Source organism: Theropithecus gelada, chromosome 1, assembly GCF_003255815.1.
Source record: "Theropithecus gelada isolate Dixy chromosome 1, Tgel_1.0, whole genome shotgun sequence".
NCBI lineage: Eukaryota > Metazoa > Chordata > Mammalia > Primates > Cercopithecidae > Theropithecus > Theropithecus gelada.
Genome location: NC_037668.1, coordinates 164,193,538 through 164,220,518, shown reverse-complemented (window position 1 = coordinate 164,220,518; position 26,981 = coordinate 164,193,538). Strand labels below are relative to the sequence as shown.

Sequence of the window (26,981 nt, the reverse complement as noted above, 5' to 3'; positions counted from 1 at the left end):
GTAGGCAGTTTTGCTTTCTATCCATCAGCCCTCCAACTTGCAACCCCATGGCCCTGGGAATAAATCAGTCCTCATATTTGTTGGCTGGAGCAGGGGAATCTGCTGGGTCCTGGGCCACAGCTACTCCTTTTCTCCCATGTAGCTCAAAGCCTGCTTCAAAGCTCAGGCCATCTGACTTCCTTCTGCCTTCTTCCTGCAGACTCTGGAAGTCCCCAGGCCAGGAGGCAAGGGGCTTGCACTGCTTCAGAGAGGTTGCAGTAGGTTCTGGCTGAGGGCCTTGGTCCCATTCACTCTCCTCAGGTATGTCGTTTCCTTTCTCCTCTTCTTCCCCCTCCTCCCACTCCCAAGTCCCTGGAAGAAGGAGGAGGGGCATCGGCTGTCGGGAAGGTGGGGAGAAGTCACTTATTTTACTGAGCACCTACTATTTGCGGGGCCACTTGCGGGGCCTCCCCTCTCCTCGGCACCTAAGAGTCCCAGCTCAGACAGCATGACGGTTCAGTGGGATGGAGAAAAAAAGGAGGTGGGTGCCCGGGGTGAGAAGTCAGGTGGAGAGTCTGGCCCATCCATCTGTCCCCTTCTCCTGAAGAACTGCGACTGAACCAGCGGTACCCGGACGACATGTGGGGGAGGGAGGAAGCCCGGCCTGGAAGTGGCGGTGGCGGGTCCCCGGGCAAAGGAAAGGCTCAATTGTGCAAAGGCTTCCTGCCCTGCCAGCTCGCGGGTCCGCCACCGAGCAGCCGCCTTTCTGCGGCCAGCCTGGAGGCGGGGCGGGAAGGCGAAGGCAGCAAAGGGTTACGGGAATAGCTTTCCAATGACAAAGTCTGGAAGGGACCCATGCCTCCGCCCCTCTGCGGGTTAAACTGGCACAGCGCAGGGGGAGGAAAACCAGGGCGATCGGAGCAGATTCTCTCCTCCTGCCCACCCCCCGGCCGCCGGGCACTCCCCTCCTGGGCCCGCCGTGGAGGCAGCCGGCGTGTGCCTGGGGCAGCGGGTCACGAGGCTCCGCCCCGGCCGCCGGGCCCGGGGGGATGGCACTTTGTTCAGGATGCCGCCTCCCTCCTCATTGTGGGGCTGGGACCGGCGGCTGCCCTAGTGCAGGGCCTGAGGCCGGAGAGCGCGGCTGACGCTAACCCTGGTGCGAGTGGCCGAGGCGGCCTGGGGAGCCCCGGGAAACTTTGTGCTCGCAAGAAGCGGACCCCGCACCCGCGCTGCCCCGGGGGATGCGCGACTCTGCGCGGCGGCGGCGGCGCGATCCCGGAGCCCGGGCGGGCAGACGCTCGGGTGAGTGGCCGGCGCGGGGCGGTCGCGCGGTCGCGGCGCTGGGGGTCTGCCGCTTCCCATTTTGCGGGGCTCGGCTGGCAGGTCCTGAGCGGTCGAGACCAAGCCCCGGAGTAGGGGAGGTTGGTGCCCGAGGAAGGCTGCGGGCTGGGCTCGGGAGAGGCGCCAGAATAAATAACAACCAAGATGCTCGCGGCTTCCTGGGAAGGTGTGTGCCCCTTCGATCCCTATGGGACTGACTGCGCGTTTGATTCTGGAGTTGACTCTCTGGGGGGCTGCCTAACTTCAGTCCCTCTGAGCCTCAGTTTCCTTGTTGTGAAATACCCACAATTTAAAGTGCGTTGAGATCTTATCATCAGGAGACACCAGGTGCTGCGTTCTTATACTCGCACCTACACGACAGGCACATACCCTACCCTCACCTCTGCCTTTCGTTGAAGCAAGAGTTAACTCCTCCCATCCCAGCAGGAGCCAGCGCAACAGCTGGGGCAGGTGACCTTGCGGGCCATTCCAGAAAACGTTCCCCGCACCCCAGGGATGCGCCGAGTAGCGCCCTCCCGCCAGTCTCCCGGAGGCCGTCCTCTCTGGCGCCCGCTCGGTGCGTCTGGGAGGGGAGAAAGTGGTCCCAGAGGAGAGGGGAGGGAGGAGAACGCAGAAGTTGGGTGATCACGGGGAGCTCACCTGAGCGCTCCCGACGCTTGGGCTCTGGTCCCTGCTAATCCTCAGAGCCGATAAAAACTGGTCATAGGATAAAGAAGCAGCCAAGTCTGCAGCGGGCAGAGGGAAGGCAGGAACTGGAGAGGACGCGAGTGGCGGGTGGCGGGGGCGGTGTGTAGGGGTGACGTCCACCCGGCAGAGAGGGTTCCTTGTCCCCCGGAGCCGAACACAGGAAAATCAGCTGGTGAGTCAATGGGACTTTGTTAGGATAGTCACAGGGCGCAGCTGGCGCCGGCTTAAGGGAAGAGCTGGATCCCCCCTTGATAACATGCTGTTTATCTGGCTTCCTGTTTCAGTGATTGGGATACCATTGGCTCGTTCAAATTCAATGCTGAGAAGCCTGTGGCCCACGTTCATTCACTGTGCAAAAGCAGAGGGCTTTCCTGGGTTTTTATTTGTGGGCTAGCTCTTGTTCCCCCTGCATGAGGTCCCCTGCAATTCACTTGTAATGGGGCTGGAGACTTCACACAAAGAATGGCCTCCCCAGGAGGAGGATGGGACACTGCAGAGACCTTGACTTACTTTAGGCCAGATATATATATGATTCCGGCTTGCTTATGACTTAAAAAAAAAAAAAAATCCTGCTTTGACTTGGTTGGTGTGTCTTTGGGATTGACCTAAGAAGGGAGACAGAGGGAACAGCTGTGTGGATTTTGTCTTCTAAGATGAGCTTCCTAGTGATATGTGCTTTCACCACCGGTTTCTAGGGGAAGTTCTCAATCATCAGCTTGTAGTTCTCTATCTGGCTGTGTTGCTAATCACCTGGATGATCAGAGGGCAAATAATTCCTCATGTCTCTGTCCTGGTTTTCACTTCTGTAAAGTGGAGCCAGGAAAAATTGCTACTGTTGGAAGAATGAAGAAGGTTTTTCAGATTTGTGCTCCAGCCCGTAGGGTCTATTTCCTGAACTTTTCAGGTGAAAGAGAACACCAGGTGAAAGAGAACACCATTTCCAGGTGAAAGAGAACAGCCCCTAATCTGAACTTCTTCAGCAGTTTATCTGATTTCCCTTGGGGCAAGTCTCACATTCCGCTTTGCATTTTTTGTTTTGTTTTGTTTTTGTTTTTGTTGATTGTCAGTGTGCCATGCTTTGTATTTTAGATATTTGGGTGTTTGTGCACACGCCTATCTTCCTGTGAGTACCTTCCAGCCAAACACCCTATCTGACCATCCACAACACTCAGCACACAGTAGGCACTTTATAGATGTTTGCCAAATTAATAAAATTGTGGAGAAAAACTAAGTAGCATTCAAAGGCCTCCCATCTCACTTAGTGCCATTTATTTATTCTTTGGGAGTTGATTTGCTCCCCCAGACCCCCTCCACCTCTTTTTCCCTCAAAACACAGTCCCTAAAAATGTTGATTTGCGGCAGGGCATGGTGGCTCAAGCCTGTAATCCAGCACTTTGGGAGGCCAAGACAGGCAGATCACGAGGTCAGGAGATCGAGACCATCCTGGCTAACATGGTGAAACCCCGTCTCTACTAAAAAATGCAAAAAACTAGCCGGGCATGGTGGTGGGCGCCTGTAGTCCCAGCTACTCGGGAGGCTGAGGCAGGAGAATGGCATAACCCGGCAGGCGGAGCTTGCAGTGAGCTGAGATGGGGCCACTGCACTCCAGCCTGGGCGACAGAGCGAGACTCCGTCTCAAAAAAAAAAAAGTGTTGATTTGCCCACAGATAAGTAGGCAAGCTTTGAATATTTGGGCTTTTTCTGGGATCTGGCTTCTTTGGTAAGCCTTGGCCTGGGGAAACTGAAAACAAGAATGCTGTTTTGGCCAGGTGCAGTGGCTCATGCCCGTAAGACTGGTGGATCACCTGAGGTCAGGAGTTCGAGACCAGTCTGGACAACGTGGTGAAACCCTGTCTCTACTAAAAATATGAAAATTAGCTGGGCATGGTGGCAGGTACCTGTAATCCCAGCTACTTGTGAGGCTGAGACAGGAGAATTGCTTGAACCTGGGAGGCAGAGGTTGCAGTGAGCCGAGATCACGCCATTGCACTCCAGCCTGGGTGACAAGAGTTAAACTTTGTCACTCTTTGTCACTCTTTGTGCTGTTTTTCCTTCCTTGCATAATCTGGCCCCCTCCTGAGTCCCTGTGAACCTCTGGTATCAACTCAGTTTGGGCCCAGTAGAAAGGAGTGGCCTAGAATAGAAAAGTCTCCGATCCATCTTTTATAATTTGTCACTCTTTTCGCCTTCCTATTTCCAATCAGTGTCACTTCCCTCTTCTTTTAAAGTTCTTTTGAATTCTTGTAAGGGTTTGGCCTTTAAGAAAAATCAGAATGTCAAAGTTGAAAGGATCTCCACTCCTCCCAACCCCTGCCCTTCTCCCCTTTACAGACAAGAATGAAGGCCCACTGAAGGGAAGGGATGGACTCAGATCTACACAGCTGGGGTACTGCAGAAGCCCTGCTAGAATGCAGGGCTTCTGGCTTTCAGTTTAGGGCTCATTCCCTTTCAACAAATCACTGGGAAGTTTTATCTTCCTAGTGTTTCCATCTCAGCAGATGTTACTTAGCTGTTAGCAAGAGAGAGAGGAACAGAAACATAGCAAGGGTCAAGAGAGCTATCTCTGGGATGGAACCACCTATCAGCTTTTCAACATGGAGAGCTAAGAAATGTGGCAATACTTGGCAAACACTTCGTCTTTCTGGCCCCTAGTCGCACACAAAAAATAATAATTAAAAACACTTTTAGTTCCTTCTTCAACTTAAAAATACCCCTCCAACTAGTCTAGCGAAAAACACTCTCCACGGTAAACAGTTTCCTGGGCCTAATCTGTTCCCTTAACCTCCTGGGAAGGCTGACTCAGACCTGATTTCCTCTGAGAGGCCTGTGATTTTGCTTCCCAGCTTCCTGTGACTCTTGAGACGTGAAGCGAGGCAGGATGGCTGAGACTCAGGCCACTCTGACCTTTCTGTGGATGTGGTTCAGGTTCTGACACATGTCCTGTGCAGTTCACACTACCATCCCCATCAAATCTATTTGCTCTACTTAATTTTAATATGAGATGCACTAATATGCATACAAAATTAAAGGCGCTGATGCATGTGCCTCTGCCAAGGACCGTTACTAACAAGATGATTCTTCTTCAAAAGACTGCAAGACTGTTCTGATATCCAATCCTCAGATGCTCTGAAAGCTTTCATAAATGGAATTGTTTCTTAATTTCCTTTTTGGCCTGTGCATTACTGGTGTGTAGAAACACAGCTGATTTTTGTGTGTTGATCTTGTCCCTTGCAATTTTGCTGAATTTATTAGCTCTAGTAGCTTATCTGTTTTTGGATTCTTTGGGATTTTCTATACATAGGATCATGTCAGCTGTGAATAGAAATAGTTTTACATCTTCCTTTCCAATTTGAATGCCTTTTATTTATTTTTCTTGCCTAATTGCTCTGGCTAGAACTTTCAGTGAAAGCAGGCATCCTTCCCTTGTTCTTGATCTTAGGGGGATTTCTGGATTTTAGCCTTTCACCGGTGAGTGTGATGTTAGCCGTGGGCTTTTCATAAATGTCTTCTGTGTTGAGGAAATCATCTTCTATTTCTAGTTTTCCAAGAATTTTCTTTTTAATCATAAATGGGTGTTGAATTTTATGTCAGATGCTTTTTTTCTGTATCACTCGAGATAATCATGTGACTTGCTTTCTGTTTCCTTCATTGTATTAGTGTGGGACATTACACTGATTGTTTTTCTTATGTCGAACCACTCTTTAATTCCTGGGATAAATCCCTCTGAAGGTTTTTTTTTTTTTTTTTAATCTGCAAAGTTTCATTTTTTTTTCTTTAAAAAGATGATAAAATTTGACTAAGTGCTACCATTGTACATTAGGGTTGGTTGACGTATTTAACTATACTTTTCATTATGATTAGTGTACTTTAAACATTTAAAAATTATATTGTGGTAAATATGTACAACCTACAATTTACCATTTTAGCCACTTTTAAGTGGCATTAGTTCAGTGGCATTAAATGCATTTGCATTGTTGTATAACCATCACCAGCAGCCATCTCAGGAACTTTTTTACATTCCCAAACTTAAACTCTATACATTAAAGAGTAACTCTGCATTCCCCTTCCCCCCTCCCCAAGGCCCTGGCAACCACCATTTTACTTCCCATCTCTATGAATTTGTAAACATTTTTTAATAACAAGAAGTTAGGCATTAAAGGGTTAAAGAGCTTTATCTTCCTGTCTTCCAAATTCCCACCAACTCCCTCTAGCCGGAGGGGCCACACTGGCCCTGATGCAGAGATGAACTGATTCCTGGTCGACCTGAGACTCAGAGGGCACCACGCCCAGCCTCAGCGCAGGCTTCATTTCCTCTAGCTCAGGGGTTCTCCGTCTTGGTTTGCACATTAGCACCACCTGGGGAGCTTTTAAAAATTACCGATTCCTGGGCCCATCCCCAGAGATTCAGCTTCACTTGGTTTGGAATGTGGCTTCAGTGTCTGTCATTTTTAAAAGCTCCCTAGGTGATTCTGATGCACTGTGAGGGTTAGAACTACTCAATGGTTGAGCTGATTTATTCCCTGGAACCCTTGACTGGTCACAGCTTTCAATGATGCAATTCCCTCCCCATCTGGTCAGTAATACTGACCCACTTTACATCCCTTCCCTGATTTTAAAATCCATTTGTAAATAGAGTAAATGCCAACTTCCGTAGAATTAAACTTTCAAAATTGGAAAGACCCTTAAGTGTCATGTAGTTTTTTCTATTCCAGATACATCAAATCCCCCTAAAACATCCCCCTCAGAGGTCATCCAGCTTGGACACCTCTGTTGCTAGGGCATTCCCTGCAACACTATGTTGAAATCATCTTATTCCATATTTGGACAGCTCGGTTTTTTGGAGTTCCTCCTTACATTAATCTGTCATGGACATGACTTCCACCCATTGGTAAAAGATCCCAAAAGCTTAGTGGGCTTCACCAAAATGCATCCCTGAATAAAGTGGAGGATATTCAAAATAAGTCGTGCAGAATAAGTGTGATTGCCTACAAAGGGTCAGCCTTTCAATATTTGGGAACAACTACCATGCATCTGTAGCCATCTTTTCTTCTCTGGTCTCGGTAGCCCCACTTCCTTCAGATCTTCACTGGATGTGTCCCCAGGTTTTTTCAAGGAAGATTGATGTATGATGTAATAGCAAGATTGTGGACCATGACATAACCAAGACTGAAGTCAAGGTTCAAACATTGGCTTTGCACCTGAAGTCCTTAGCAAGATGAGCATTTAGGAAATATTGGCAATTGAAATTATATCCTCCACATGAGTGTCATTGCTATACTCTGTGTGACCTTAGGCAGGCCATGGAACCTCTTAGAGACTCTGTTTCTTCCCCAGGAAAAGTGGACTGAAAATCCCTTACTCCTGGGACAGTGTTTTCCAACTTGCCTCAGCTTTTAATCTTAACCTCTTCCCTCTTCTCCTTACCACTCCACAACCCCACACCTGCAACAGTGATTCCTATGATCTGGCAATTTCAAAAAATATAGTCAAAGAGTGATTGCATGAATCAAATGAGACCATGTCAGACCTGACTCAGTCTCTGGGATGCTCAATGTGTGTGCTTAATAAATGCCAGATTTAATCTTTTTTCTTTTCTTTTCTTTTCTTTTTTTCTCATTTGAGACAGAGTGTCTCTCTCTGTCACCCAGGCATGCAGCTTTTTCTTTTCCAGATACATGCTGGCCAGGCTGGTCTTGAACTCTTGGCCTCAAGTGATCCTCCTGCCTCTGCCACCCAAAGTGTTGAGGATTACAGGCATGAGCCACTACGCCCAGCCTCATCCTATTTCTTACTTACCTTCCTCATTATACGCATCACCCTTAAAATGCTAGTTTCTCTTGTTTGAAGGTGTGTCCAGAATGAGGTGCACCACTCCACTTATGAGATTACTGGCACAGGTCAGCCATAGGCAGATCACCTATTTATTAGCAGATTTTCTTTTCAATTTGTAGATTGCCCCTGAAAACCTGAGAACTGGGCTGACTTAGAAGGGATAAATGAAGGCATAAAGGAATGAGAGTCTGACTGTATCTTTGCTATTTACTGTTTGTTGTTTAGTTATTTCATCTTGTTTTGGTGTTATCTAATTTTTTGGTAGACTTCAAGCATAGCATAGAATAGGTCCATAATAAATGATTGCAAGAGTCAGTTACCGGTGCCTTTTTCCCAGTTCATTGGTGCAGATAATTGAGTTGACTGGGAAGGAGTATCTGGGTTCTGGGTAATGCCAAGATACCAACTGCTCTCTTCCTGCTTTTCCTTTAACAAAGGAGAGACAGCTGATGAGACACACGGTTAGGGGGCCCCAGCCAGGACCCACAGGAAGCAGCTGCCTGCCTTGTCTCTCATCTGGGACCATTCTGTAAGGCCCTCTGGCTCTCCTTCCCCAGAGCTTCAGGAGGAGGGCTGGATTGCATGGCACACTCCGCACTATTGCGTGCTGCCCGTTGGACCCCGGCCTTTTGTGCTCTTCATCACCCTCTGGGTATAGTCTGTTTTACCAAGGAGATTTAGGAAGGTGTCAGCCACACTTATCCCGACCTCACTGGATAAGACTGTGGAAGCTGCACCCTCAAGGCCCATGCCTAGTTCCCAGGGGGAGGGGAAAGGGCTACATGACAGTTAAGGTGCTTTCCTATGGTGCAAGCTCCCCCCACACACAAGGTTTTATTTTGAAAACTGTCAGATAAGTAGAGAAGGTGAAAGACTGCCTAGTAAGATGAATGTCTACATTCACTGATTGTTGACATTTTGCTAGATTGCTCTCTATATTAATCAATCTATATAATATTTTTCTGAGCCACTTAAAACTCATTTGTTGCCAGGCCTGGTGGCTCACACCTGTAATCCCAGAACTTTGGGATGCCAAGGTGGGTGGATCACGAGGTCAGGAGATCTAGACCATCCTGGTCCAAACCCCGATGGTGAAGCCCCGTCTCTACTAAAAATACAAAAATTAGCCGGGCATTGTGGTGGGTGCCTGTAGTCCTAGCTACTCAGGAGGCTGAGGCAAGAGAATCGCTTGAACCCGGGAGGCAGAGGTTGTGGTGAGCCGAGATGGCACCACTGCACTCCGGTCTGGGAGATACAGCGAAACTCTGTCTCAAAAAAAAAAAAAAAGTAATTTGTTGACATCATGATACTTAATCCTTCAACACTTAAGCATGTTATTTCCAAAGAACACGGACATTCTTTTTTTTTTTTTTTTTTGAGACGGAGTTTCACTCTTGTTGCCCAAGCTGGAATGCAATGGCACAATCTCGGCTCACTGCAACTTCCATCTCCTGGGTTCAAGCGATTCTCCTGCCTCAGCCTCCCAAGTAGCTGGGATTACAGGCATGTGCCACCATGCCCAGCTATTTTTTTGTAATTTTAGTAGAGACAGCGTTTCTCCATGTTGTTCAGGCTGGTCTCAAACTCCTGACCTCAGGTGATCCGCCCACCTCGGCCTCCCAAAGTGCTGAGATTACAGGTGTGAACTACCACGCCCAGCCAAACATTCTTCTATGAAACTACAGTACCACAATCATGCCCATTAATACTGGATTTGACAGAACTGTTTCATATATGGCCATAATCAAGTTTTCCAGTAGTTTCCCAAATGCCTTTTTGAGAGTGCTGTATACTTTTTCTCAATCCATAGCCTGCTGAGTTAGGGCCTAAATTGAAATTTTCTCTCTCAGCAAAAGGGAAATAAGGTCATGATCCCTAAAACTGGGATAGTGATCCACGGGAAGAGAGGCACTTTGACTTATATCATTTCATGTAATCGTTCCAACAACTTTGCAAGATAGGTACTAGTATTCTCTCCATTTTACTGGTTAGGAAATTGCAGTTCAGAGAGTTATCTAAGCTGCCCAAATGATATGAGCCATTATTACCACTCCATGCTGCATGTCGTATGTAATAATGATAGAAAAATAAGAGGTTATATTTGTAAAAACCTGCGTCATTCACATTCCACACATTCTGTATCCTCTTCACTAGGCCTTTTTTTTTTTTTTCTTTCTTTTTTTTTTTTTTTTTTTTTTTTTTTTTTTTTTTTTTTTTTTTTTTTTTTTTTNCGGCTCACTGCAACCTCTGCCTCCGAGGTTCAAGCAATTCTCTGCCTCAGCCTTCTGAGTAGCTGGGATTACAGGCACCTGCCACCATGCCCAGCTAATTTTTGTGTTTTTAGTAGAGATGGGGTTTCACCATCTTGGACAGGCTGGTCTTGAACTCCTGACCTTGTGATCTACCCACCTCGGCCTCCCAAAGTGCTGAAATTACAGGCGTGAGCCACTGCCCCCGGCCCACTAGGTCTTATGAGGTGTTAGCACATACTATGCTGTCCCCATTTGACAGAGGAGGAAAGTGAGGCTCTAAGAGTGGAATTTAATAATATTTATGTAGTCATGATCATGTAAATGACATTTACTAATAATCTTTAAGCAGAGCTCAATATACTTCCTTGTAGTTGCTGGGCAGGCTGTAAATAGCAATCAATAAAGGTGTAATTGCCAAGGCAGGAGGATTGCTTGACGCCAGAATTCAAGACCAGTCTGGGAAACTTAGCAAGACTCACCCCCATAATCTGTACAAAACATTAAAAAATTATCCAGGCATGATGGCGCATGCCTATAGTATGGTCCTCCTGCCACAGCTACTTGGGAAGTTGAGGCAGGAGGAGTGATCACTTGATCCCAGCCAGGAGTTTGAGGTTGCAGTGAGCTATGATTGCACCACTGCACTCCAGCCTGGGTGACAGAGCAAGATCCCATCTCTTAAAAAAGTACGTAAAAGTGAATAAAGGTGTTATTGACTGAAGAAGAGAGGTAGAAGAGGGAAGAGGAAGGCCTCTAATACTCTCCTCTTCTACTGAGGGGATTCAAGAGTCTGTCAAAGTGTTAGAAAACAAGAAACCAAATGTTAAGATCAAAGGTACAAGATAACTCATAAAAGTAACTAAAATCAAATATTGGGAGGAAGAAAAGGAGAAAGAGAGTTGGGTTTAGTGTAAGTGCTCTAAACTTGTCTAACTTCTTTGGTAATGATAGATATTGTCTATAGGTGGCAAAACAGAATAGTTATTAGTATGTTATCTAGAGTTTACGTGGATAACCACCAAAGGAACTAATAACAGAAAACTATTCGCGCAATAGAATGGAGTTGGGAAGAGGTGGGACAGGAAACTGTTGCTTATTATTATAAGGTCTTCTGTACAATTTGATGGTGACCACCCATAATAGTAGTGAGGAAGGCAGGCTTTAGATTCAGATATTCTAGTTTCTTATTTTTCTTTTCTTCCTTCTTTCTTTCTTTCTTTCCTTCCTTCCTTCCTTCCTTCCTTCCTTCCTTCCTTCCTTCCTTCCGTCCTTCCTTCCTTCCTTCCTTTCTTCCTTCTCTTTATTTCTTTTTTTTTTGACAAGGTCTCACTCTGTCACCCAGGCTGGAGCGCAGTGGAACAACCATGGTGCATTGTAGCCTCAACCTCCCCAGGCTCAGATGATCCTCCCACCGCAGCCTCCCCAGTAGCTGGGATTACAGGCATGTACCACCATGTCTGGCTAATTTTTGCATTTTTTTAGAGATGGGGTTTTGCCATGTTGCCAGGCTGGTCTCAAACTCTTAGGCTCAAGCGATCCACCTGCCTCAACCTCCCAAAGTTCTGGGATTACAGGCATGTGCCAACGTGTGTGGCCTTTTGGTTTCTAAATACACAGAGGCGAGCAGGACAAAAGACCCGGCCTTGGAGGAAGCTTTTCTGCAATGCTAAGCAGAGAGAGGACTGTCTTAAGACCTGGGTGCCGGCTGTGCACGGTGGCTCACACCTGTAATCCCAGCACTTTGGGAGGCCAAAGCGGGCAGATCACAAGGTCAGGAGATCGAGACCATCCTGGCTAACACGGTGAAACTCCGTCTCTGCTAAAAATACAAAAAAATTAGCCGGGCATGATGGTGGGCGCCTGTAGTCCCAGCTACTCAGGAGGCTGAGGCAGGAGAAAGGTGTGAACCCAGGAGGTGGAGCTTACAGTGAGCGGAGATCGCTCCACTGCGCTCCAGCCTGGGCGACAGAGCGAGACTCCTTCTCAAAAAAAAAAAGAAAAGACCTGGGTGCCCACTGGGCATGCTCACCCAGAAAGAGCTCCAGGACGCAGCATGCCCAGAAGGACGCACCCACACTCTACATCCCACGTGAATTGCTAAATTTTTGTTGTAATTAAAAAAATATATATAATTTAGCTTTTTTTTTTTTTTTTTTTTAAAGAGATAGGGTCTCAACCTATTGCCCAGGCTGGAGTGCAATGGCACCAACGCGGCTCACTGCAGCCTTGCTTCCAGGGCTCAAGTGATTCTCCTGCCTCAACCTCCTAAGCAGCTGGGACTACAGGCACCCGCCACCACATCCGGCTAATTTTTGTATATTTTGTAGAGACCGGGTCTCACTATGTTGTCCAGGTTGGTCCCAAACTCCTGGCCTCAGGATTGCTTCCCACCTTGGCCTCCCAAAGCATTTGGATTATAAATGTGAGCCACCATCCTCGGCCTATAATTTCACTTTTAAAAGTATTTGGGGCCGGGCGCGGTGGCTCAAGCCTGTAATCCCAGCACTTTGGGAGGCCGAGGCGGGTGGATCACAAGGTCAGGGGATCGAGACCATCCTGGCTAACATGGTGAAACCCCCTCTCTACTAAAAATACAAAAAACTAGCCGGGCGTGGTGGCGGGCGCCTGTAGTCCCAGCTACTCTGAGTCTGAGGCGGGAGAATGGCGTGAACCCGGGGGGCGGAGCTTGCAGTGAGCCGAGATCGCGCCACTGAACTCCAGCCTGGGAGACCCAGCGAGACCCCGTCTCAAAAAAAATAAAAAATAAAAATAAAAAGGTATTTGGATATCAGCAATTCATTTACTAATAATTTTAAATTGGCTATTTCTTGGTAACCCTGAACATTTGCAGAAATTACTGGATCAGAAGAAAAAATTTACTTATAAATTATTTTCAAATAGAATGCATTTTTGGGAAGCTAAATTTAAGTACTGAAGAAGTTGACACAGTGTTACTTTTTATAGATGTTTGATTAAATCTTGATTAACTTCAATTTTGTAGCTTTATGTTTGTATTGTGGAACGCAGGGCCTCTGAAAAGCTCCTTGGCTCTGCCCCTTCTGTCCTGGGAACAGGTGAGGTGGGTGGTCTATGTATGGCCCTGAAGGTGTCTCTTGGCAAATGTTTGAGACCCACACCACTCTGGAGCAGTCACAACCTGACCCTGAGGATGGAGGTTGGCTTGATTGAAGTTCCATGACCTAAATCCCATCCTGCTGTCAGCGTTCTTCCTCAGGCTTTAACAGCAACAGTTCCTCTGGTCTACTCTATGGTTCGTGCTGAATGACTTCATATCCATCCTCTCATTTACTCTTCGTGGCAACCTTATGAGGTGGGCAGGACAAATATTTCCCTTTCTGTAGATGTCAAAATCGGACTCAGAGGCTAAGTAACTTAGCCAAAGCCACATAACTTTAGGGAATGAGTTGGGGAACCCAAGTCTTCCGACTCCTGTTCTTTGTCCTTTCCAATACACTCCAGGGTCGTGTATAGCAGAAGGGGCCAGTGGACTGGTGTCTTTTTTTTTTTTTCTTGAGAAAGGGTCTTACTTTTTTGCCTAGGCCAGAGTGCAGTGATGCAATCATAGCTCACTGCAGCCTCAACCTCTCAGGCTCAAGTGATCTTCCCATCTCAGCCTCCTGAGTACCTGGGATTACAGGAGCACACCACCACACTTGACTAACTTTTACATTTTTTGTAGAGACAAGGTCTCACTATGTCGCCCAGGCTGGTCTGGAACTCCCAGGCTCAAGTGATCTTCCCATCTCGGCCTCCCAAAGTGCTGGGATTACAAGCATGAGCCACCTCGCCCAGTGCCACAGTGTCTTTAATGGCTCATAGAACTTAACCACAGACATCATGTCTGTTATACAAATGCAGAAATCATATTGAGCTTTTAAATTTATTTTGCTATCGCATTTATTTTGACAAATCCTTAAGATTTATTTTTCAATAAAAGCTACTTTAAAGTACATCACCAATTTTATCACTCCTGCTCATTTTTACCCAGCCAAAAAAACAATGTAAAAGTGTTATGTTTTGAGGTTCTGTTTCTCATTTTCTCATCAGAGTTGAAAATTACCATTGTGCATGAATTTAGGCCTGTGTTAGGCTGGCAACCCATTAAAACTTCTCTGCTTTTTAGCTGGTCTGGAGCTAATGAGCCGGCCCCTCCTGATTTACACATCTCCTGTGAGAATCAGTGTCTCTCTCACTCATTACCAATCTCCTTTCTAAATGTCATCACCAAGATGCCACATCACCCCTCTTAGTCATCTCTCCACTTCCTCTTGCTGGCCATGGCCAGAAAGAAATCAGGGGCCGTAGGGAGGCCTAGAAAGTGACCACAGAGTTGGGGGTGGCTGTGGGAAGTGGATGGGAATGGCCACTGCTGAGCTGGCCACAGAGACTGTGACAAAGACAAAGGCTTCTGTGTTTGGGATGGCAGGGAGGGGGCCAGAGGCCGGGTCGGGGCCGGCATGCTGATAGTCTGGGAAAGGCCTCCCAGGGCAGAGGAAAGCCCACAAGGCCACTCTCAGTTGGCCGCTCTTAGCACTTGGAAGTAGCTTAGCTGGGTCCTGGTACACAGTAGGGACTCAGCAAACATTTGTTGATTGATTACTTGGCAGGGTGGTGGGGTTGGGGGTAAAGGATGCCTTTAAGCTGAGGTGGGTAAAGGGAATGTCCTTTCCCTTTCTCCTGCCCACGGGAGCACTGTCGGTCCTGAATTTCCCTGGCTTGTTTAGAGGCCACCTCTTTGCTTCCTTGACCTCTCCCTGACATTGGGCCTCTGAGGCATGTGGGGTAATGCACAGGCTTTGGAGTCAGTCTGACCTGGGTTCCTACAACCTCCTTGAGCCTCAATTTTCTCATAAAATGCGGGCAATAATACTCAGGCCAGAGAATGTGAAGATCATTCTAGAAGGTGTTAAGCACCCTCTGGTCTAGAGCCAATGTTGATCATTCTCATGGTCCTTAATCTGGATGCCCCGTGGCTCGCTGCACCCCCATGTGTAAAATAAATCCTTGATCCACTGAATGTACACCGGACAGGCAAAGGGATGGAGCGAAGTCAAGGATGCCTCATTCAGCCCCAGCCATGCAGACTATACTTCGGGGTAGATTTATCCCCAAATGGATGTTTACGTACCAGACGGGGGATGCTTCCCTGTCTGAGGGTCAGATGGACGGGTGGAAGGGTTGTCTATGGTGCTGACTCTAAGATATATGGTCCCTCTGGCCCTTCTGGGCTCCAGACTGCAGGCCTCCAGGGGACGAGGGGGGCGGAGTGGCCTGGGGTTTTGTTTGGCAACACTGGCCTATTATCTGGCCCAGGCTGTGTTTCCAGGGCATTATAAATAGCACCCGCTTCGCTCTGGAAGGAGGAGCCAGCCACAGATGTGGCTGAGGCAAAATATATGGGAAGGTGGGAGATTTGAAATGATAAACTCAGGCTTGTGGGCCAAAATGCAGGCTGGGGCCATCTCCATGGCAATAAGACACCAGGGAGGGCTCAGCCTGGATACCTCTGAGGTGAAGGCCTGACTCACAAAACCAGACAGAGCCTGTGCTCAGTGGCCCATGGGCGGGGGCTGCCGGCTTTATTTGCTTCCATCTGCCTCTTTGTAGAGAGCCTGGGCTGCTGCCTAAACTCAGCCAGAGGAGTGAACAGAGCTTGAGCCAGATTTCAGGTCTAGAGAGAGAAGCAGGAGAAAATCTGAGGGTCTGTTCACCTGCAACAGGCCAGCCACTGTGTGTTCCAACCGAGAAGTAGGGAATCCTTTTCTCTTCTTTTATTCTATTCTGTTCTATTTTAATTGAGGTATAATTTACAAACAGTGAAATGCACAGATCGATGTGTTTTTGACAAATGAATATGCCCATGTGACCCACACCCGATCCAGATATGGAACATTTCCACCAACCCACAGAATTTCCCTCCTGTCCCTTTTGTCAATGCGCTCCCACTCACTGTCTCCGTGTTCTGATTCGTATCATCATACATTAGTTTTGCCTCCTCTTGAACTTCATATAAATGGAATCATGTGGTAGGTTCTATTTTGTATCTGGCTTCTTAGCTCAGCATAATGTTTTCAAGATTCATCCATGCTGAATGATGTATTTTGCTTCTTTTAATTTCTGACGTATGAATGTGCCACAGTTTGTTTATGGGAGGAAACTTTAGATTCCTTTAATTGCGGTAGGATTCACATTTATCGAGCATCAACAGAGTATCTGCCAGGGTTTTGAGAGTTAAGCTGGTCAGTCCTTAGTGGATCTTTAAAGTGTCCAGTGTCACCTTCTTTGTTCCCAGACAACTTCCCCATTTCTGTGTCTTGCTGTAAAAGACCATAATGCCTTTTCTTCCCTCCACGGACTGGAGCTGCCTTTATCTCCTGGAGCTGGAAAGTTCAGACCATTTGTAGAGGGGCCCCTGATTTCCCCATAAGACAGAATGTTATTCTCTAATCTGAATTGAGCTGACATGTGTTGAAAGACAGGGGTGTCTGGCCCCGCATGTGGGAAACACAGGTCCACGTGCAAGACTGGAGCCTGTGGTGGGGAGACACTGGTGACCTGGAGCCAAGAAGTGACATGATGAAGCTGTTTTACCAGTAGTACGGCCCTAATGGCAGGGACCACGTCTGCTCTGTTCACCGATGGGAAGCCAGCACATAGCACAGAACCTAACAAGCAGTGGGCATTCCATAAAGAGGTGTAGGACCAACTAGGGGCTTGCAAGAGGGAGAGTTGGGCCAGTAGATGTACCGTCACATTCCTGACATGCAAAGTCTGGGCTAGGACGACCCTGCGGGCGAAGGAAAGGAAGAGCTGTGGGAGAGACTTTTTACAAAGGAAAACCCAACAGGACTGGATGACTGTGGAACATGGGAGGGACACAACAGAACGCAGAATCCAAAAGTTGTGCAGTCTTTTTGGAAGAGCACTGGACTGAGAGTTGAGTCCCTCCTGCACCTTTTGGTGTATAACCTGGGTAATTAATTCATTTAACCTGCCTCAGTCTTAGAGTCCTTATCCATCAAGTGATCAGTTTGCTAGGGCTGCGGTAACAAAGTACCACTAACTGGGTGGCTTAATGAAACAGAAATCTATGGTCTCAGTTCTGGAGGCTGGAAGTCTGAAATGGAGGTGTTGGCAGGGTCACACTCCCTCTGAAATTAGTGGAGAATTTTTCCTTGCCTCTTCTAGTGTCTGGTATTTGCTGACAATCCTTGTCGTCCCTTGGCCTAGAGACGCAGCACTCCGATTTCTGCCTCCACCGCTGCATGGCCATCTCCTCCCTGAGGCCTTCACATCCTCTTCCCTCTGTGTATGTCTATGTCCAGATTTCCCTCTCCTTATAAATACAGCAGTCATACCAGATTAGGAGCTCACTCTGCTCCAGTATGACCTCATCTTCACTAATTACTTCTTCAATGACCCTATTTCCAAATAAGGTCACGTTCTGAGACCCTGGGAATTAGTGCTTCAATGATCTTTTTTGGTGACACAATTCAACCCGTAACATGCCACCTGCCTCGAGAGATTGAATGAAGCAGTTCTTTGTCATTGTTACAGGTAAGGCAAGAATCATGGGAGATTTTAGCCAGAGACCTACTTTTAACATTCTGTGTGACATTCAAATCTCTTCTCTCTGGACCTCAGTTTCCTCATCTACAAAATGATCTGTAATGTCTTCCCTAGATGTAAAACCCACAACTCCTTCACTCTGAAGCTCTGAGGTTTTGAGTCTGGGGACCTGGGAGAGCTGTGGAGCTACTAATAGACATGGGAAAGTCAGGAGGGAAAGCCAGTTTGGGGGTCAGAAGCTTCCTCTAGGTTCTGTCCCTCATTTGGGAACTCAGCTCCCTTCTCCTGGTGACCAGGACCCTGGAAAGTCCCAAGCATCTTCTATCCCCAACCCCTGCGCCATCGCCCCTACCTTAGTGAGGCTCAGAAGGAGGGACGGTTGCTATAAATAGCACCCTGGAATCAAAAGGCCCTCTTCCTGTGCAGGAAACACAGCGGCCTAATGGAGGCAGGAAAAAGGTGTTTCCGAAAGAGAGGCCAGAAAAGGGAGGGGCAGTGGGGATTCGGGAGTCAAATGGGTTCCCGGGTGCTGGAGCAAAGGTGCTGTGAAGACAGATGGGGGGCGGGGGTCGGGGCAGATTTAGTGACAGCTTCTGGGGTACTTACTTGAGGTCTGCCTGTCTGGAACCCCAAGAGAACACCCTGTGGAAAAGGCCCAAGAGGTGTTTGGGCTGGGAGACTTAGGATTTCAGGTCCCAAAGTGGGGATTGAAAATGCCACATTCATTAATTCACTGATCCATTCATTCATTCACTAGATATTAGCCACAGCTTAGGACTGTCCTAGGTCCTAAGGACAAACAGTATAACGCTCTTTTATAAAAAATAGTCTGAGACCTGGAGCAGTGGCTCATGCCTGTATAACACTTCAGGAGGCCAAGGTGGGTAGATTGTTTGAGCCCAGGAGTTTGAGACCACCCTGGACAACATGGAGAGTCCCCATCTCTACAAAAAAATAAAATAAAATAATTAGGCATGGTAGTGGGTGCCTGTAGTCCCAGCTACTCGGGAGGCTGAGGCAGGAGACTTGCTTGAACCCAGGAGGCAGAGGTTGCAATGAGCTGAGATCGCGCCACTGCACTCCAGCCTGGGCGACAGAGGAAGACCTGGTCTCAAAAAAGAAAAAAAAAAAAGTCTGGTCAGCAAACCAGTGATTACACCCCAGTTGTAATAGCTCAGGACAGTGGGGGGACAGTGGAAGGACTGTAACCCCTGGAGGAGCAGGAAGGGCCTCTTAGGAGGTGAATTCCTCCTCCTGGACTTGCAGGAATTAAGTCAGGCAAAGACTGAGTATGGAGGGGAGGGAACTGGGGGGCCTTCCAGGCAAGGGGTGAAAAATACTTGGACTCTTCCCCTCTGCTGTCCTAGCCCCAACCTTAGTCCAACCTGGGCCAGCAGCAGAGGTCTAAGGACCAGCCCTGTCCCCTCCAAGGCTTGCCACCAGTCCTTGGGACCTCTCTGGAGAAATGCCCCTCTCCTCGCCAGTAAGGAGCACCATCCTCCAAACGCCTGTGTGGAAAACCGGTCTCAAGCGCCCTCTCACTGGAGAGCCCTAGAAAATCATTAGTGTTCCCCCCTGTAAAAACAGGGGCTTAATCCTACAGGCAAATAGCTCAGGCAAAAACTCAGACCAGTAGACTCCGTCTCTGGTGCAGAGGAGGAAGATGAGTCAGCCAGGGTCCCGGGAACTCTGACTCCATGATCCTGCCAGACCACAGTGCCCCCCGGAGGCCTGGAGGGGGCTGAGATGAAAATGAGCTGCTGTTTCTGTTAGGAAGCCCCAGGGAAGTCCGCTTTGGTGTCAAGTTGAAGATTTCTATGCATTCCCACGGCACCAACCGTGATGGTGAAATGCCACATTTCAGCCCCCATCATTCAGCCAGATTGGATTGTGATTGGTACCTGAGGCAGGATCCCAGTGCCCTCCGAGGGGCCAGGGTGAATTTCAACTTCGGTGCTCCTCCTTCTGTGAAACAATGCAAGAGATTTTGGAAGAAAGGCAAAGGGTTGGGGGATGTGCTTGTCCAATGTCCTTCAGCACAGCCCACAGGACAGCCTTCAGTTGTGTCCTGAGGCTTGTGTGCCCAATCACACATGCAACAAATTAGGGGCCCGCCTTAGGGCTTGATTCCAGGACATACACTCCCCGTGGGGAGATCACTTAGGAAGCTGCACTGTGGCCCCAGAGGTTCCCCTGGGTTAGTGTTAGAGAGAATTAAAGTCAGAAACCACCCAGCCTCCCCCAAAACACTTAACTACCACCTCCAAATTAGCACCTTCTTTGCTGGTAATCAAATTCTAGGAGACAGTTCCTGATCTTCCCAGTTTTCAGGTGGGTTAACTGAGGACCGGCTTGCCCACACCACTTAGGCTAGATAGAATAAGTAATAAAAGCTCAGAAATAGCTGGCTGGGATCCAGCCCATTTAATGTAATAATGCTGAGAAATGTCAAACGTGGTTTTGTTCCAATAGGAGTGGAAGGGATGAAGAGAGACAGGAAGAAAGCACTCTATGTAGTTTCTGGAGTTGGCTATAGAAGGACGAAAGGACTGCTCAGGGGCTGCGGAAAGGAAGCCGTCTGTGTACTGGGCGGTGACTGAGCTGTGCATGGAACCCTGCGCAAGGGGCTTGGAGGGGCAGGAAGGAGGAGGCCTGGCCTCCAAAAAACAAAAACAGAAACCAGGGATAATAAGGGCCGAACGGCCAGGCACTGTGGCTCACGCCTGTAATCCCAGCACTTTGGGAGGCTGAGGCGGGCGGATCACGAGGTCAGGAGATCAAGACCACGGTGAAACCCCATCTCTACTAAAAATACAAAAAAAAAAAAAAAAAAAATTAGCCGGGCGCCGTTGCGGGCGCCTGTAGTCCCAGCTACTCAGGAGGCTGCGGCAGGAGAATGGCGTGAACCTGGGAGGCGGAGCTGCAGTGAGCCAAGATTGTACCACTGCACTCCAGCCTGGGCGACAGAGCGAGACTCCGTCTCAAAAAAAAATAACAATAGTATGAATAAGGGTGAAGCAAGGCCGGGTGCGGTGACTCACGCCTGTAATCCCAGGACTTTGGGAGGCCAAGGCGGGTGGATCATGAGGTCAGGAGATCGAGACCATCCTGGCTAACACGGTGAAACCCCATCTCTAAAAAATAAATAAATACATACATACATACATACATACATACATACATTAGCTGGGCGTGGCTGCGGGCGCCTGTAGTCCCAGCTACTTGGGAGGCTGAGGCAGGAGAATGGCATGAACCCGGGAGGCAGAGCTTGCAGTAAGCGGAGATTGTGCCACTGCACTCCAGCCTGGGTGACAGAGCAAGACTCTGTCTCAAAAAAAAAAGAAGAAGGGTGAAACAGAACTGACTTCTCTCCTGCTGCCTCTTCCTAGCTGTGCACCTTCATGCATATTATTTATCCCCTCAATGTTTTCATGCCTTTGTAGGGGCCAAGGGAAAGCTTTCCCACCACCCTCTGAACCTTCACTGAAAATAAACTGACAACATGTAGATAAGAGAAAAGGCCGACAAACTTATTTAACACACATAAGCTCATGGGAATCACAGGAGAAGGGTCACTCTATAACCCAGTGAGGTCCAGAGGCTTATATACCCTTCTTCATAGGGGAAGGGGAAATGCAGGCCATGTGGCCATTTTGAGGGGTAGTCAGTGATTTTTCGGGGAAATGAATGAACCCAATGCTCAGATAGTGGTTAGTAAATCATTCTCTTCGGGCATTGAATGGAACCAAAGAATGAACACTGGTTTGGGACAAAATTTGTCTGGGCTCTAGGTGTGGTGCTTTTTCTTTGTTTGTTTTGAGATGGAGTCTCCCTGTGTCACCCAGGCAGGAGTGGGCGATCTCAGCTCACTGCAACATCTGCCTCCTGGGTTCAAGCGATTCTCCTGCCTCAGCCTCCTGAGTAGCTGGGATTATAAGTGCATGCCACCACGCTGGCTATTTTTTTGTATTTTTAGTAGAGACGAGTTCTCACCATGTTGGTCAGGCTGGTCTCGAACTTGTGACATTGTGATCCACCTGCCTCAGCCTCCCAAAGTGCTGGGATTACAAGTGTGAGCCACCTCACCCAGCACAGGTGTGGTATTTATTTTTCAGTCTCTTCCTCTGTGATACGAGTTTTAACCTATGGTTAATAAAACTTCAGGGAGGGAATCAAAAGCAATTGTGTTCCTCTGTGGGGTCTGGTTTCTAGGGAGATAAGAGAATTCCAGAGAACAGCCTCATCCTGTGCTTTGAGAAAGATGGATGATTGAGAGACAGGGGTTGGGGTGGGGGAAGTCAGAGACACCTTGAGTCTGCTTCTTTAGTTCAGCATGTCAAAGGGCCATATTACGGGTATCGTTTTCTGAGCCTGAGCACCTTCATCTGTAAAATGGGAATAATTTTAACCTAGCTCATTGGATAACCTTGTTCACAAGGATTGAAGAAGATAATGTATATAACACCTTTAGCACAGCACCAGACATATGGAAAGGGGTCATTGATAGCTCTTGACCTTCTGGAGCCCAAGTTTCCCCCTCTGTAAATTGGGGGCTATTTGTGGTCCTTACAGGCTTGCTGAGAGGCTTCCATGAATTGTGGTTATAAAGGGCCTGGCTATGAAATAGATGCTCAATAAATGTTTCCTGCCCTTGAGAAACTCCCCATCCATTTGGAGAGACCAGAAGCATACCCTTGGAGGATCTGACACTGGAGACTCGCACATAAACCACCAGGAACACTGCTCTTCCAACAGTTGCTGCTTTTAAGCCTCTTGTGGGTTGGGGGAGGCTGAGGGTCCTTAGAGTTAGGACCGGGAGCAGGGTTTTGATGGAGGTGAGAAGCTTTGTCCCAGATGATGGTCGAGGTGCCATGCATGTGGGCAGAGGGCAGCAAAATTGTCCATTGAAACACTGATCGATGAAGCTGGAGTGTGAGGAAAGAGAAGGCCTGATATCCCAGAGCTGTGGAAGGATTAACCCCCTTTCTCCTGTGCAGGTTTCATTTAGCAGCCCTTAAGAACAGTGCAGTGTCCATCCATTTCTCTTTGGACAGAACCCCGGGCCATCCGCCAATAGGTGCTTAATAAAGGCTGTGTAGAGGGATTCTGGGAAGGAGGAAGAATCTGGTTCAGCCTTTTGTCTCCATGGCCTTGCATCTTCCTGTTGCCACCACGAGAGGGTGCAGTTGCCCAGCAGAACCCAACCCGATCCCCACGCCCTCCTCCCCTATGCAGGCAGATGGCAGCTCTGCATCTTGCGGGCTGGGGAAGCAGGCCCCACACGCACGTGTCCCCTCCTTCTCAGACTGGAAGAAAGTCGGGGTGAGAGGCTCCGGCTGGGGCTGTCCTGTACTGTGCGGGAAGCCGGGCAGGGTAGGGCGGCGGAGGAAGTTCAGAGGCTGGGAAGAGCAGAACTGTATCTCTCTGTGTGTCGTGTTTGCCTCCGCCTTGCCGGGTGGTATCAGAAAAACTCTCCTATTCTTCATTTAGGTTCCATCTTCTATAAACCACTCCCCTCCTCACCAAAAACCAAGATTCTTGCTTTCTCTCCTATAGCTTTCATTTTTTCAGAATGTAAAACCCATTACGGATCTTGCGTGATAGGGTATGGGACAGACTAGAATGCTATTAGATGGCAAGAGCAAAAGGTCAATAATTTCTCAGCCTGGCTGCTGCTGCTTATGGAATCTTCTCCTCTTTGGGTTATGTGCCCCTTAGCCAGCCCCAGCCTCCCCTCCACCATCAGCATATCCCTCCTGCCAGGCCAGGACGACTTGCCCCATTGAAGATCCCAAACTACTAGTGGTCTAGCCTTGGCTATCCTGGTGTGGTGACCAACAGGCAAGAGTCCAGTGACCCTGCATCTGGGGTGGTTTGGGGTGCCAGAGAGAAGCAGAGGAGGAGCTGGAATTGGCAATGGACTCTAAGTTCCTCGCCAGAGCTCTTGCCCCACAGTAGGCCCTGAGAAACAGGATATTTAATGAAATCCTGTCTCCCAGTCCTTCAATGCCCAAGTTCCCGTGGAAAGACACTGATGTTTGCATAGATGTGCATCTCTGTTGCTGCGTGGCAGCATTTTTATCTCCTCTCTCTGCAGAGCCCCTTCCCTGGGACTGAGGAGCCACAGAAGGCTTTGGGATCAGTGGATCCTTGCCGTGAGCCGAGACCTCCCAGAGCTCCAGCACAATGACAGGAAGGCCAGGCTGCTGTTCCAGGCCAGCCCTGGGTGCCACAAAGCAGACAGTGGGCTCAGGGAACATAGTCAGCGTTTCCGTTGCATTCACCACCACCATCGGCTTTCCCGTGGTGTGCAGCAGTCGCTACTCTTTCCACAGGTCCCGGGGAGTGTGTTCATCCAGTGACTAGCTTGGAGCCAACCTGGGGTGGGGCTTTGGTTTCTGAACCTTTTCTCCATGAGACCCCAAAAAGCCCCTGCCTTGACCACAGCTTGCCTCTCTGGTGGGTGGGACCCCTTGCTAGTGGAGGATGGGAGCTCCTTTGTGAGTTCTTCTCTTTGTTTTATTTTTTTTTATTTTATTTTTTTTTTTTTTTGAGGCGGAGTCTCGCTCTGTCGCCCAGGCTGGAGTACAGTGGCGCGATCTCGGCTCACTGCAAGCTCCGCCTCCCGGGTTTCCGCCATTCTCCTGCCTCAGCCTCCCGAGTAGCTGGGACTACAGGCGCCGCCACCACGCCCGGCTAATTTTTTTTTGTATTTTTAGTAGAGACGGGGTTTCACTGTGTTAGCCAGGATGGTCTCGATCTCCTGACCTCGTGATCCGCCCGCCTCGGCCTCCCAAAGTGCTGGGATTACAGGCTTGAGCCACCGCGCCCGGCCTTCTCTTTGTTTTAAAGAGACAGTCAGCTGTCCCTCTTGCTGCTGGGACAGTGGGATATTGTCAGTCAATGAAATAGTCCTAAGTGTAGTAATTTTTAGTATTGTGAGAATGGTGATTTGCAATAGGAAACAAGAGCTAGCTCCCAGCCTAAAAGGTGATGTGGGAAAAGAAGGTAAGCGAATCTGCCCCATCACACATGGTGTTACACAAAAGCAGGATGTGGGAGCTACACAGATCTGCATTCAAATCCTGGTTCTGTTACTTACTAGCTGGGTAACTAAACAGGATGTTTTAGTTTTCTTGACTGTAAATGAGGTAATTGTGAGAATTAAAGAAGATTAAACCTATACAGTAACTGGCATATGCTAGACACTCAATAGAACTTAGTTTCCTTCACTTTCATTATCCATGTTTCTAGATTTTTCTTCCTTTTTTTCTGGACATTAGAAGCTCCCCATGGATACAGAATTTTTTCCCTATTAGGCAGTAGGGTTCCTGCGGGCAGGGTTCTGTCTGTTCCATTAGTGTAGGATCTGGTTAAGGACAAGGCTGTATTCCCTGCTCAGCCTGGGGCCTCCATGAGATTAGGAACTGTGCCTTGCCCATCAGCCTGGGAACTCCCTGCAGGCGGGGGCTCTGTTCCTCCATCAGGTCACCCACCGTTCAGGGCCCTTAGGCAGTAAGCACTGTCACAGCATGAGACTATCAATGGTTGGAACAAAGGCACCCAGTTAGTTTTAGGTTTGAGAATCAACCAAGGAGACCAAGGAAGTTCTGAAGGTATTTTTCTTTTTTTTTTTTTTTTTTTTTTGAGACGGAGTCTGGCTCTGTCGCCCAGGCTGGAGTGCTGTGGCCGGATCTCAGCTCACTGCAAGCTCCGCCTCCCGGGTTTACGCCATTCTCCTGCCTCAGCCTCCGGAGTAGCTGGGACTACAGGAGCCCGCCACCTCGCCCGGCTAGTTTTTTGTATTTTTTAGTAGAGACGGGGTTTCACCGTGTTAGCCAGGATGGTCTCGATCTCCCGACCTCGTGATCCGCCCGTCTCGGCCTCCCAAAGTTTATTTATTTATTCTTATTTATTTATTTTTTGTTTTTTTAGAGACAAGGTCTTGCTCTGTCACCCAGGCTGGAGTGCAGTGGCACCATCATAGCTCACTGCAGCCTTGGACTCCTGGGCTCAGGCTGTTCTCCCACCTTAGCCTCCCAGGTAGCTGAGACTACGGGCACACACCACCATGCCCGGCTAATCTTTTTTTTTTTTTTTTTTTTTTTTTTTTTTTTTTTTAGAGACAGCAGGGTTGGGAAGTTTCACTATGTTGCCTAGGCTGGTCTCGAACTCCTAGGCTCAAGTGATCTTCTGGCCTTTCAGTCCCCAAAGTGCTGGGATCATAGGCATGAGCCACCAAACCCAGTCTGAAGGTATTTTTCTAAGGTCAAGTATGCCCCCCGACCTTGAGTCCTAGTTGGTAGAAAGCATTTCTGAAGTGGAGACATCTGGAGGGCAGATGTGAAGTTGGCTGGGATGGGTGAAAGTCTGGAAGGCTTCAGATTCCAGGCTCCATGACTCACTCCTCCATCGCAGCAAGCCCTCAGCAGCTGGGCCTCCTGAGCCTTGGGCAGGACAGGGTTGGTAGGCCAGGCCCGGGTGGGCAGTGGTCCTTTGCCTTGGAGACAGCGGTATGGTCTGAAAGGATCCTGGCAGGACTGATCACTTTTGAAACTGCTTTCTGAAAGCTCCAAGCTTCTTTCTGAGTGGAGCTTAAGGTGTCATATTAAGCAGGTCATTCTAGGACTGTATGAGAGCAGAATGTGGCATCTCTTTCTGTTTTAGTTTGCAGGGTACTTGTAGGCGGTTGGTGCTCTCCTGGGCCTGGTGGATGGAGGGGAGCAGGCAGGGAGGGGTAAGGCAGGCCCTGCCTACAGAGTCTGTCAATAGGGAACCAGCGAGTCACCAGAAGTCTGATGCCTCAGTCCAGATCCTGGATGCTGTTGGATCACGGGCTCTGTCTGAACATCAGTTTCCTTTTCTGAAAAGTGAGGATGATAACAGCCTAGGACGGTGGGTGAATCAGTGAGGTAATGCACAGGAACATGCATAGTAAACAGTTTTTGCCAGAGTGGGTGGTTATGAGTATTTAGGGTGGCCTAAGCCTCCCGATTGAAATATCCTGGCTTTTTGTCAAGTCCTAGGAGAGGATGTGTGGGGGAAGCTACAGACTAATGAAGAGGTGACTGGGTCATCAGAGGGTGCAGACGTGCTTAGCAAGCTGGTGGTGTGACTCAGGGCTCGCTGCCCCTGGTCACGCTCCTCCTGTGCATCCGCAGCAGCAGGAAACATTTGTCCTCAGGACACAGCCCCTCAAAGAGCGTCTGGACACCGGGATCCAGCCTGGATGGCAGAGGGGGTGTTAACTCGTCCCATAGGTGCTACTGACCCACCACGATGTTTTTTCTGGTGTATCAT

The 26,981-nt window shown here is 48.5% G+C and overlaps 1 protein-coding gene across 1 annotated transcript in view; it reads left to right on the top strand.

The window, feature by feature from the left end:
- The first annotated feature begins 915 nt into the window (after nucleotides 1-915).
- LOC112631523 (uncharacterized protein ENSP00000471857) overlaps nucleotides 916-26,981 on the top strand; it is a 91,286-nt gene continuing 65,220 nt past the window's right edge. The window contains exon 1 of the mRNA XM_025396847.1: nucleotides 916-1,281. The gene's annotated coding sequence lies outside the window, so the exon portion shown is untranslated. The remainder of the gene's footprint in view (nucleotides 1,282-26,981) is intronic.